The following is a 12,475-nucleotide window of genomic DNA, read 5'->3' as shown; positions in this document are numbered from 1 at the left end:
CGGCGGTGTCATATTTTGTAGAAATAAAAACTCTCGATCTTCACTTATATCTTTTTGAGAGTGCTCTCTCTAAGTAACTTGGTAATTGGCGTGTGCTATGAAATTAGTCCTAAATATGATAGGCATCCAAAGAGGATATAATAAAAACTTCCATATTCAAGTGCATTTGATTAGTAAGAGAAGTATGATTCCTCACAATTAGTTTTGAGATATGGATATGGTAATATTAGAGTTATGTTAGTAGGGTGTTGTGAATCTAGAAATACTTGTGTTGAAGTTAGTAATTCCCATAGCATGCACGTATGGTGAACTGCTATGTTAGAAAGTCGGAGCATAATTGATTTACTGATTGTCATCCTTTGTGTGGCGGTCGGGATCGTGCGATGGTTAAACACCTACCAACCCTACCCCTAGGAGTATGCGTTTAGCACTTTGTTTAGATTACTAATAAAACTTTCGCAATAAGTATATGAGTTCTTCATGACTAATGTGAATCCATGGATTATACGCACTCTCACACTTCCACCATTGCTAGCCTCTCTATTGCCGTACAACTTTCGCTGGTGCACAAACCCACCATATACCTTCCTCAAATAGCCACCATACCTACCTATTATGGCATTTTCATAGCCATTCCGAGATATATTGCCATGCAACTCCCACAGTTCCATCTCATGACATGTGCCCTCACTTTCATATTGCCATTGCATGATCGTAAGATAGCTAGCGAGATGTTTCAACGTCATATGCTAAGCTAGATCGTTGCACATCCCGGTACACTGCCGGAGGAATTTCCTATAGAGTCATCATTGTTCTAAGTATTGAGTTGTGAGTAAATAAAAGTGTGATGACCATCATTATTAGAGCATTGTCCCAAGTGAGGAATAAAAAAAGAGGCCAAAGATGCCCGCCAAAAAAAAGAGGCCAAAGAACCCAAACAAAAAAAATGAGAGAAAAAGAGAGAAGGGACAATGCTACTATCTTTTTCCACACTTGTGCTTCAAAATAGCACCATGTTCTTCATGATAGAGAGTCTCTTGTTTTGACACTTCCATATACTAGTGGGAATTTTCATTATATAACTTGGCTTGTATATTCCAATGATGGGCTTCCTCAAAATTGCCCTAGGTCTTCGTGAGCAAGCAAGTTGGGTGCACACCCACTAGTTTTCTTTTTGAGCTTCCATACACTTATAGCTCTAGTGCATCCGTTGCATGGCAATCCCTACTCATTCACATTGATATCTATTGATGGGAATCTCCATAGCCCATTGATACGCCGAGTCCATGTGACCATCTCCTCCTTTTTGCCTCACAACCTCCACCACACTCTATTCCACCTATAGTGCTATATCCATGGCTCACGCTCATGTATTGCGTGAGAGTCGAATTTTTTTGAGAAAGTAAGAGTGCAAAAAAAAATTACTTGGCCAATACCGGAGTTGTGCATGATTTAAATTCGTTGTGTGGGGATGATGGAGCATAGCCAGACTATATGATTTTGTAGGGATAACTTTCTTTGGCCTTGTTATTTCAAAAGTTCATGATTACTTTGCTAGTATGCTTGAAGTATTATTGTTTTCATGTCAATAGTAATCTATTGTTTTGAATCTTACAGATCTGAACATTCATGCCACAAGAAAGAAGTTGCAAAGAACAAATATGTTAGGTAGCATCCCACATCAAAATTCGGTCTTTATCACTTCCCTACTCGAGGACAAGCAGGAGTTAAGCTTGGGGATGCTTGATACGTCTCCAACGTATCTATAATTTTTTATGGTGCCATGCTATTATCTTGTCAACTTTGGATGTTTTATATGCATGAATATGTTATTTTATATCTTTTTTGGGACTAACCTATTAACTCAGTGCCAAGTGCCGGTTTCTGTTTTTCCCGTGTTTTTGACCCTTTTTCAGACGGAGTCCAAATGGAATAAAACTTTCGCGATGATTTTTTTGGGACCAAAAGAGACCCCCGAAGCTTTGGAAGAAGGCCAGAAGAGCCACGAGGGAGTCACAAGCCCAGGAGGCGCCCCACCCCCTAGGCCGCACCTACCAGGCTTGTGACCTCCTCGTGGGCCCAACCGACGTAATTCCACCGCCATAAATTCCTATAAATTCAGAAACCCCCAAAAAGAAACCTAGATCGGGAGTTCCGCTGTCGCAAGCCTCTGTAGGCACCAAAAAACAATCCGGAGCCCGTTCCGGCACCCTGCCAGAGGGGGAATCCATCTCCAGTGGCCATCTTCATCATCCTGGCGATCTCCATGACAAGGAGGGAGTAGTTTACCCTCGGGGCTGAGGGTATGTACCAGTAGCTATGTGTTTGATCTCTCTCTCTCTCCTGTTCTTGAGATGTCTTAATCTTGATGTACCACGGGCTTTGCTACTATAGTTGGGTCTAATGATGTTCTTCCCCCTCTCCCTTCTTGTAATGAATTGAGTTTTCCTTTTGGAGTTATCTTATCGGATTGAGTCTTTAAGAACACTTGATGTATGTCTTGCACGTGTCTATCTGTGGTGACAATGGGATATTCATGTGAGTACTTGATGTATGTTTTGGTGATCAACTTGCGGGTTTCGTGACCTCGGGAACCTATGCATATGGGTTGACACACGTTTTGACTCTCTGGTAGAAACTTTGGGGCACTCTTTGAAGTTCTATGTGTTGGTTGAATAGATGATTCTGAGATTGTGTGATGCGTATCGTATAATCATGCCCACGGATACTTGAGGTGACAATGGAGTATCTAGGTGACATTAGGGCCTTGGTTGATATGTGTCTTAAGGTGTTATTCTAGTACGAACTCTATGATGGATCGAACGAAAAGAGTAGCTTCATGTTATTTTACTAGGAACTCTTGAATAGATCGATCACAAAGAATAACTTTTTGGTGGTTTTGTACCCGACAATAATCTCTTCGTTTGTTCTCCGCTATTAGTGACTTTGGAGTGACTCTTTGTTGCACGTTGAGGGCTAGTTATATGATCCAATTATGTTATCATTGTTGAGAGAACTTCACTAGTGAAAGTATGAACCCTAGGCCTTGTTTCCATGCATTGCAATATTGTTCGTGCTCGCTTTTACTATTAGTTACCTTGCTGTTTTTTTAGTTTCAGATTACAAAAACCTATATCCACCATCCATATTGCACTTGTATCACCATATCTTTGCCGAAGTAGTGCACCTATACAACTTACCATTGTATTGGGTGTGTTGGGGACACAAGAGACTCTTTGTTATTTGGTTGCAGGGTTGCTTGAGAGAGACCATCTTCATCCTACGCCTCCCGCGGATTGATAAACCTTAGGTCACCCACTTGAGGGAAAATTGCTACTGTCCTACAAACCTCTGCACTTGGAGGCCGAACAACGTCTACAAGGAGAAGGTTGCGTAGTAGACATCACACATCCGGCCTTGGCACCGGCGTGCACGTCTCCCAATAACACTGGCACACCTCCACTAACACGTACGACCTCACGTGGGAGGGGCCTGCTGGTGGTGTGATGTGGAATGCGGTCGAGGCGGAGGTAGAGGAGTTGCGGGGAGAGGACGGTGATTAGAAGAAGAGCCGGCCTAATGGTCATTCTTGACCTTGTGGCTGAGGGGGGAACGCATGGCGACCGGTGGTGCGGTGGAGCTAGGGTTTGGGGTGTGTCGGGCTTCGAGGAGGCAATCCTTGTGGGGGAATGTTGCATGGGAAACAAAAAATTTCCTTTGCACGCTCAAGATCTATCAATGGTGATGACCATCTACGGGTGGAGAGAACGGATCCACATACCCTTGTAGATCGGTAAGCAGGAAGCTTTAAGAAACATGGTTGATGTAGTTGAACATCTTCATGATCCAAATCGCCAGCCGTCCCACGAACTTTCCGACCGAGTACCGAACGGACGGCACCTCCGTGTTCAACACACGTGCAGCTTAAGGACATCTCCGCATCCTAGATCCAGAAAGCGAGGGCGGAGTGGTAGATGAGTTCTCCGGCAGCACGACTGTGTGATTGTGGTGGTGGAGTAGCTGTCCCGGGAGGGCTTCGCCAAGCTATACCGAGAAAACTAGAGGTGGACAATCTAGAGTAAGAGGGAGAGGTTGCGCCGTGACATAGGTGTGTTGTAGCCCTCCCTCTCCCCACATATATATAGGAGATGGGTGGAGGTCGACGGCCCTTAGGGTTTCCCCTAAGGCTTGGAGCGGCGGCCAAGGTGGCTTGCCACCCAAGGAAAGGGTGGCGCCACCCTTGGGCCTGCCCTCCTTGCTGCCTTCGGCCACATGGGCCTTAGTGGGAGGGGCGGCCAGCCCACCAGGGGCTGATGCACCTCCGCGCACAACCCATGGGGCCCTCCGGGGCGGGTGCCCCCCGGTGGACCCCCGGAACACTTCCGGCACTACCATCACAAAACCGGTATATACCCCAGAACTTTACCGCACCTCAAATACCGACTTCCTATATATCAATCTTTACCTCTGGACCATTCCGGAGCTCCTCGTGACATCAGAGATCTCATGCGGGACTCCAAACAACTTTCGGCTATCACCACACATAACTCATTGATATAGAATCATCACCTATGTGAAGACCCTTCGGGTTCGAGAACTATGCAGACATGATCGAAACACTCTCCCGTCAATAATCAATATTGGCTCCTACATATTCTACGAAGATCTTTATCGATCGAACCACGATGTCAAGGATTCAATCATTCTCGTATACTGTTCCCTTTGTCAATTGATATATTACTTGCCCGATATTCGACCGTCGGTATCTACATACCTAGTATAATCTCGGTACTGGCAAGTCTCTTTACTCGTTACATAATACAAGATCCCGTGACTAACTCCTTAGTCACATTGCTTGCAAGCTTCTTGTGATGTTGTATTACCAAGTGGGCCCTAGAGATACCTCTCCGTCATAGGGAGTGGAAAATCCTAGTCTTGATCCATGTCAACCCAACAAACAGCCTCAGAGATACCTCTAGAGCACCTTTATAGTCACCCAGTTACATTGCGGCGTTTGATACACACAAGGCATTCCTCCGATGTCCGGGGGTTGCATGATCTCATGGTGATAGGAACAGATACTTGACATGCAGAAAACAATAGCAATAAAATGATACGATCATATGCTACATTTATAATTTGGGTCTCGTCCATCACATGATTCTCCTAATGATGTTATCCCGTTATCAAATGACAACTCATGTCTATGGCCAGGAAACCTTGACCATATTTTATCATCGAGCTAGTCCTTTAGAGGCTCACTAGGAACAGTGTGTTGTCTATGTATCCACACATGCATGTAGTTTCCAATCAATACAATTCTAGCATGGATAATAAACGACTATCATTAACAAGGAAATATAATAACAACCACTTTATAATTGCCTCTAGGGCATATTTCCAACATCGTCCCCCCGGGGAGCCTACCCTCCTCAGGAGTGAGGAGCGTTTGGGATCTCCTCCGTGAGCTAGGCCCAAGAGGCGCGGGCAGGGAGGCACCCTCAAGCCGCACAGCGCGACGCCAGCCGCCTTCCCCGTGGAAGGACTACGTAAGGACAAACCCACGGGCCTGAGGAGGATGAGTCGAATGCCGCAACGAGACGCAAGCGGCACTGATCACCTGCGATGACCAAGATGCAGGTGCGGGCATTGGGGGCCAGGCCTCACAAGGCGCTCCTCAAGCGCAAGGGGGCTATTCGAGGTAATTTTTTGGATTTACTGCCTTAAGAAGTGCTTGTTGACCGCACGAACTTCAACTGCTCGGGGCCTTCTTATGCATGTCGTAGCTTTTACAATTTCCATTGCATCCACTTGGCGACCTGACACACTGCCTTGATTGCGTCCTTCGACGATCCACCTTCCTCGCTCGGGGGCACCGACCGCTACGCATTGCTCCAACACAGGAATTTGGGAGCCCCACGGCTCCTCAGGACCACAGTCGACATGATAAAATCCGAGTCGCTTGAGCTTCCAAGGGGGCTCCACAGCATGGCGCTCCAGGGGTCTTACCGGTCACAAGGCCACCTGCCGCCCTTGATATCATCCTCGGTGACCCGATCGTTATCAGGGGTGGTAGGGCTTGACCCCGTGGCTGAGATCGTTCATTCAGTCGCAAGCAGCGGTGGTCTAGAAATGTGCGGGACTCGGTCCTGGCGACGCGGAGCCGCTTGAACATCAAAAGGGGGTGCTCTAGAGAATGGCGCTTCAGGGGCCTTACCAGTCGCAAGGCCACCTACCGCCCTTGATAGCATCCTTGATCCGGCCGTTGTCGGGGGAGGCAGGTCCTGACCCCGTAGCTACATCCATTCACACTGTCACACGCAACGACGGTCGGGAAATGTGCGGGACTGGATCCTAGTGACGTAGATCCGCTCGAACGTTAGAAGGGGGCTCCTGAGCATCGCGCATTAGGAGCCTTATCGGTCACAAGGGCACCTCCCGCCCTTGACAGCGTCCTGGGTGATCCGGTCGGTGTCAGGGGAGGCAGGGCCTTACCCCATAGCTACATTCGTTCACTCGGTCCCACGCAACGGTTGTCAGAAAATGTGCGGGAGTGAGACCTGTCAACGTAGAGTCATAAAATGCCCTTAATTGGCCTCCCGGGAAGGAGCACGCAAGACCTGCATCAACCTGTCACACCTCTGCATCGTCCTTCAATCCTTCCGGAACCTACTTCATCACGTGACACTCTCACGTAATAACGAGCCAAGGCTGTATAAGCCCAGCCCCCTCCCCCCCCCCCCCCGAGGATGCGGAAGGGGTCCACCCCATGCCTAGTGGAAGACCCATGCTCCGCTCTGGGTACAACACAGTCCACCAATGACTCCAGAAGCTTAGGCCCCAATGCCTCGGGGGTAGGGACACTCGCGAGGCCAAAGCGTCCTCGTGACCTCCCATATACACCCCCATCGTGACACTCTCACGTAATAACGAGTCGAGGCTGTATACGCCCAGGACCCCCCGAGGATGCGGAAGGGGTCCATCCCACGCCTAGTGGAAGACCTATGCTCTGCGTTGGGTAGAAGACGAAGGCAATCAGCATGGCCTGCCAATGACCATGCTCGCAGCTGGCAAGGAAACCCATATAGTCCGCCAATGACTATGCCAGCTTTAATGCCGGACGCGGCGCTTGCTTGCTTTTTCTTGGATTCGTACTATTTTCTGCTGAGTTTGAACCGATTGATTTCTTAAGTTGATTTTTTCCAGTCTTAATGCCCGACGTTTGAAAAATGAAAAGGGGGAAAAACTTTCTCTGGCGTGTCTTATTCCACTGGCTTTGAAACCTCCCGTCTGGAGGATGTGTTTGGAGACAACCGCTCCGCGCCACCCCAAGGAGTCAAGGAGCATGAATGCAAGGACTTGCCACCTCAGGGGCAACATTTTTCAGTGGTCAACCCCTATTGGGGGTCCGGACCAAAATTTGATACCACCACAAAGAGTCTCGGGAGGCCTCAGGGCCCCCCTGGGGATATGACCAAAGGAACGAGGTGCGGAATCGCTCGGGCGCCAGAAAGGGGGTCCCTGGGCGCGCCTCAGGAGCCTTACCCGCCGTTGGGGCCGGGGCTTGACGACGCAGAGAGGTTTGAGTGTCAAAGGGGGCCCCTTAGCAGTGCGTCTGAGGAGCCTTACCGACTGTTTGGGCCGGGACCTGCACACATAGAGTACCGAAAGGGTCTTCACCTTGTCCCACTTACGAAGCAAGAACTGCACAGGAGGAACTACGCAAGGGACTGAGACAAACCCACAAGCTAAGTACCTCACATGCCCTGACCGGGACCATCTCGCTTTACGACAAACTAACAGTGAATTAAAAACATGTGCGTTAACAAAGGGATGCAGGGCCTAAGGATTCAACAACAGCAAGGAGCAATTCCAACGCCCAGGCACGCAGTGGCACGAGAGGTGCCCCGGGAGGGCGGAACCTCCAGAAGGTCGCGCTTCCCCGTCGTCCCGGGCGCGGCAGGTGAAACGACAGGTCCTAAGCTTTGCAACCCGGCCACGACAACCACCAACATGCAAGCCATCAGCTCAGGAGCAAAAAGGAAAAAGGAGAACAACGAAGGTAATAATAGCAAAGGTTCAATGCCCGACGGGGCAGGGTCTTTTTTGACATCGTGGAACATGTAACCAGAAGATGGGGGATTCCTAGGAGGAGGAACTAACGGCAGCACCCTTGACGACCACGGGTTCGGTGTCGGAGTCCTCCTCGTCGCTAGAGACGGGCACCCGGGCGCACCGCTCCACCATAGCGGCCACATGAGGGCGGACTTCGCCCCAGGGAGACGATGGGACTCCGCACGCATCGACTCGACGACATGCCGAAGGTCAAGCTTCAGAGCAAGGTGACGCAGGTTGGAGAGGACAAGCGTCAAGGTAAGGCCCAGAAGCTCTTGCGCATCGACCACGTAGTCCTCCTCCACGCGGGAGACGCCGGTCTCTAGCGCCTCCACCACCCTCTCGAAGAAGGTGAGGTATCCCCCGTCGCTCGTCACATTGGGCAGCGTCGTGGCCTCCCCCACAAATTGGCGCGTCGCATTGACCGCCCGGCTAGAAATGTCGGCGAACCGCTTGGCGCGCTGGTGCGCCATCGTTCGGGAGTTCGACGCCTCGCCCTTGGCAGCCAAGAAGGCGTCAGTCGCCTCCTGGACCAGCTTCCGTAGTGACACCAACTCTGCTACGGCCTCCGCCTCGTCCCCACGGGTTGTCCGGAGGGCGACTACGGCATCCGCGAGCCAATCCCGCAGCCCTCTGCCTCCTCCTCAAGCTCTTCCCACTTTGGCCTCTCGGAGGAGGGCGCGCTGAATAAGAAGGAAGATCAAACCAAGGACAATAGATGGATCAACAAGAAAAGGAGACGCAACGAAGGACTGACTTGTCAGCCATTACCGAGTGGTTGCGAACAAGCGTAGGCCCTGAAGGCCCCCCGCCGCTGCCTCCGGGGGCGAACGAAGGCGCAGGAGGCGCTGCACTCTTTCCCCGGCCGGAACCGGCTCCGGGGGACGTCATAAAGACAAAGAGTGAAGGTATAGAAGAAGTTTTCTCGTGGCACATGGATGAAGCACAGGAGGAGATCGATGTTGCGGTGCCCCGCTGAAGGGGGATGGGCAAATTTATAGGCGAGCCCTAGCCACCAACCGTCGCGGGAGCCTGAGCGTCGCACGCCCCACGAGGGCCGCGAGGTGGACCGACGGAAGCGCTGCCGCCCATGTCGCCTCACCTATCCATCGATCGGCCACATCCGCGAGAGCCATTGGGTGTGGTCAGACCACACCCATGTCATTCAATGAGCAACATGATGGCCCACGTGACTCTTGGGGATCGAACCATCGTGGCCTGGCTCCACCCACGCGCCTCGAGGAGCGAGAGCGTCACCGCACAACTACGGGACACGTGGGTCGCCTGACCCGTAGGCAAATGGGGCCCGTGATGCTTCGGGGCATCTTCAAGGCTTCGCCGAGAAGCCAACCCAGGCATGCCTTGGGCCTGGGGGCTACTGTCGGTGTTCTGGGAACGGTGGTACCTAGACCTGCGTGCGTGCGGCCCAGGGCGGGCCCACTTCATCAAAACAGGGATGACTGGAACGACACCTCCCGGGACAAGGCCCTCGCGAGGGGCCAAGCCTCGCAAGGAAGAGCGACATCAAGACCCGCAGGGGGCCTCCTCAGGACCCCTCCTGAGAGGCGGATATTTTGAGGCAAGGCCAGGCCTCAGGAGTCATGGGTGACGCCAGGGAAGGACAAGCAAGCAGAAGATGGCAGGACGGGACAGTTTCCCCTTTAGTGAAAAGGAGGTGGGAGCGTACCAGGGATCCAAAGCATCTTATAAAGGTTTCCCTCCCGGTGCACCAAGATCACGTCCGCTCGTCGGCAGGACGAGCATCATCCCTGCACCCACCGCTGCGGCACAGGCAGCTACTTTGCAGGCGAAGACCACTTTTGACAGGGGAAGCATGTTCCCTTGCCCCTCACCAAAACTAGCCGTTGTGGGATCCCTTCGCGTCGAAGCTATGAGGGAAGAGGACCCGGGCCTCCGCTATAAATAGAGAGAGTAGGATACTTGAGAGAGGGAGGTTCATTCGGACCAGATTCAGATCAAAGAGAGTTCATTCCAACCGTAGGGCAAGACACCTAGCCACTTGGCCTCCGGAAGCTCGAGAGCACTGTACTAGTTCATCCACCACCTCCACGAGAGGCAATCCACTAAAAACAGGAGTAGGGTTTTACGCTTCGCAGCGGCTCGAACCTGGGTAAATTGTTGTGTTCTGTGTTCCCCTCACCATCGAGTGAGTCCTTCGCCGTTTCCATCGAGTAGCGGGCTAGGTAATGACGAGCATGGAGAGATCTTCGTACACGCCCTAGTGTTCGAATCCTTAAGGTTTTGCGGAGCCGAAATCCTACAGATGCAACTGTTGGGAGACGTTGCATGGGAAAAAAATTCCTACGCACATTCAAGATCTATCCATCGTGATGACCATCCATGAGAGGAGAGATAGGATCCACATACCATTGTAGATCGCTAAGCTAGAAGCGTTAAGAAACATGGTTGATGTAGTCGAATGTCTTCGCGATTCAAATCTCAAGCCGTCCCACGAACTTCCCGATCGACTACCGAAAGGACAACACCTCCGCGTTCAACACACGTGCAGCTTGATGACGTCTTCGACTCCTTGATCCAGCAAGCGAGGACAGAGTGGTAGACGAGTTCCCCGGCAGCATGATGGTGTGACGGTGGTGGTGGAGTAGTTGTCCTGGAAGGGCTTCGCCAAGCTATACCGAGAAAACTAGAGGTGGAGACGATCTAGAGGAAGAGGGAGAGGCTGCGCCGCGGCATAGCTGTGTTGCAACCCTCCCTCTCCCCACATATATATAGGAGGAGGGGTAGAGGCTGGCGTACCCTAGGGTTTCCCCTAGGGCTTGGGGCGGTGGTGAAGGTGGCTTGCCACCCAAGGAAAGGGTGGCGACACTCTTGGGCGTGCCTTCCTTTCTGCCTATAGCCGCATGAGCCATAGTGGGAGGGGAGGCCAGCCCACTAGGGCCTGGTGCGCCTCCTCTCACAGCCCATGGGGCCCTCTGGATCAGGTGGACCCTTCCGGTGGACCCCCGGAACACTTTTGGCACTCCCGTCATAAAACCGGTATACCCAAAACTTTTCCGGAGCTCAAATACCAACTTCCTATATATCAATATTTACCACCGAACCATTCCGGAGCTCCTCGTGTTGTCCGAGATCTCATCTAGGACTCCCAACAACTTTCTTTTATCACCACACATAACTCATTAATACCGAACCATCACCTAACCTTAAGTGTGCAGACCCCGCGGGTTCGAGAACTATGCAGACATGACCGGGACACTCTCCGGTCAATAATCCATTGCGGGACATGGATGTCCATATTGGCTCCTAAATATTCTACGAAGATATTTATCGGTCAAACCATGATGTCAAGGATTCAATTAATCCCGTATATTGTTCCCTTTGGCGATGGGTATGTTACTTGCCCGAGATTCGATCATCGGTATCTACATACCTAGTTCAATCTCGTTACCGGCAAGTCTCTTTACTTATTACGTAATACAAGATCACATGACTAACTCCTTAGTCACATTGCTTGCAAGCTTCTTGTGATGTTGTATTACCATCTGTGACCTATAGATACCTCCCCGTCATCGGGAGTCACAAATCCTAGTCTCGATCCATGTCAACCAAGCAGACACCCTCGAAGATACCTATAGAGCACCTTTATAGTCAACCAGTTACGTTGTGACATTTGATACACACAAGACATTCCTCCGGTGTCCGGGAGTTGCATGATCTCATGGTCATAGGAACAGATACTTGACATGTAGTAAATAATAGCAATAACTGAAATGATCATATGCTACGTTTATAATTTGGGTCTTGTCCATCACATCATTCTCCTAATGATGTGATCCCGTTATCAAATGACAACTCTTGTCTATGGCCAGGAAACGTTGACCATCTTTGATCAATGAGCTAGTCCTTTAGAGGCTCACTATGGACATTGTGTTGTCTATGTATCCACATATGTATTTAGTTTCCTATTAATACAATTCTAGCATGGATAATAAACGATTGTCATGAACAAGGAAATATAACAACAACCACTTTATTATTTCATCTAGGGCATATCTCCAACAATCTTGGCCGGAGTGCAGTAAGAAGAAGTGTGGACTCCCACCGGTCCATGTCTTCCTCATAAAGAAGGATGACGACCGCTCAACGGGGTGGCTGCCACATGGGTCCGTGACTTTAGTGTGAGCGGTTGTTAGTGGGTGGGCGGCTTCCACACGGGACCGATACGGACGCGGAGTGGGCACATGGGCGTCCATTCATCATTTGTGTGGCTACAAACCAATGCAAGTTTGGGCTGGAAATGGGGTTGTCCGAACGCGAAACGAACATAAAATGAGGATGGGGTCATGCGTTGGGCCATCCGATCAGTCTGATTTGACCT

Source organism: Hordeum vulgare, chromosome 7H, assembly GCF_904849725.1.
Source record: "Hordeum vulgare subsp. vulgare chromosome 7H, MorexV3_pseudomolecules_assembly, whole genome shotgun sequence".
Lineage (NCBI taxonomy): Eukaryota > Viridiplantae > Streptophyta > Magnoliopsida > Poales > Poaceae > Hordeum > Hordeum vulgare.
Note: the sequence above shows the minus strand (reverse complement) of the source record.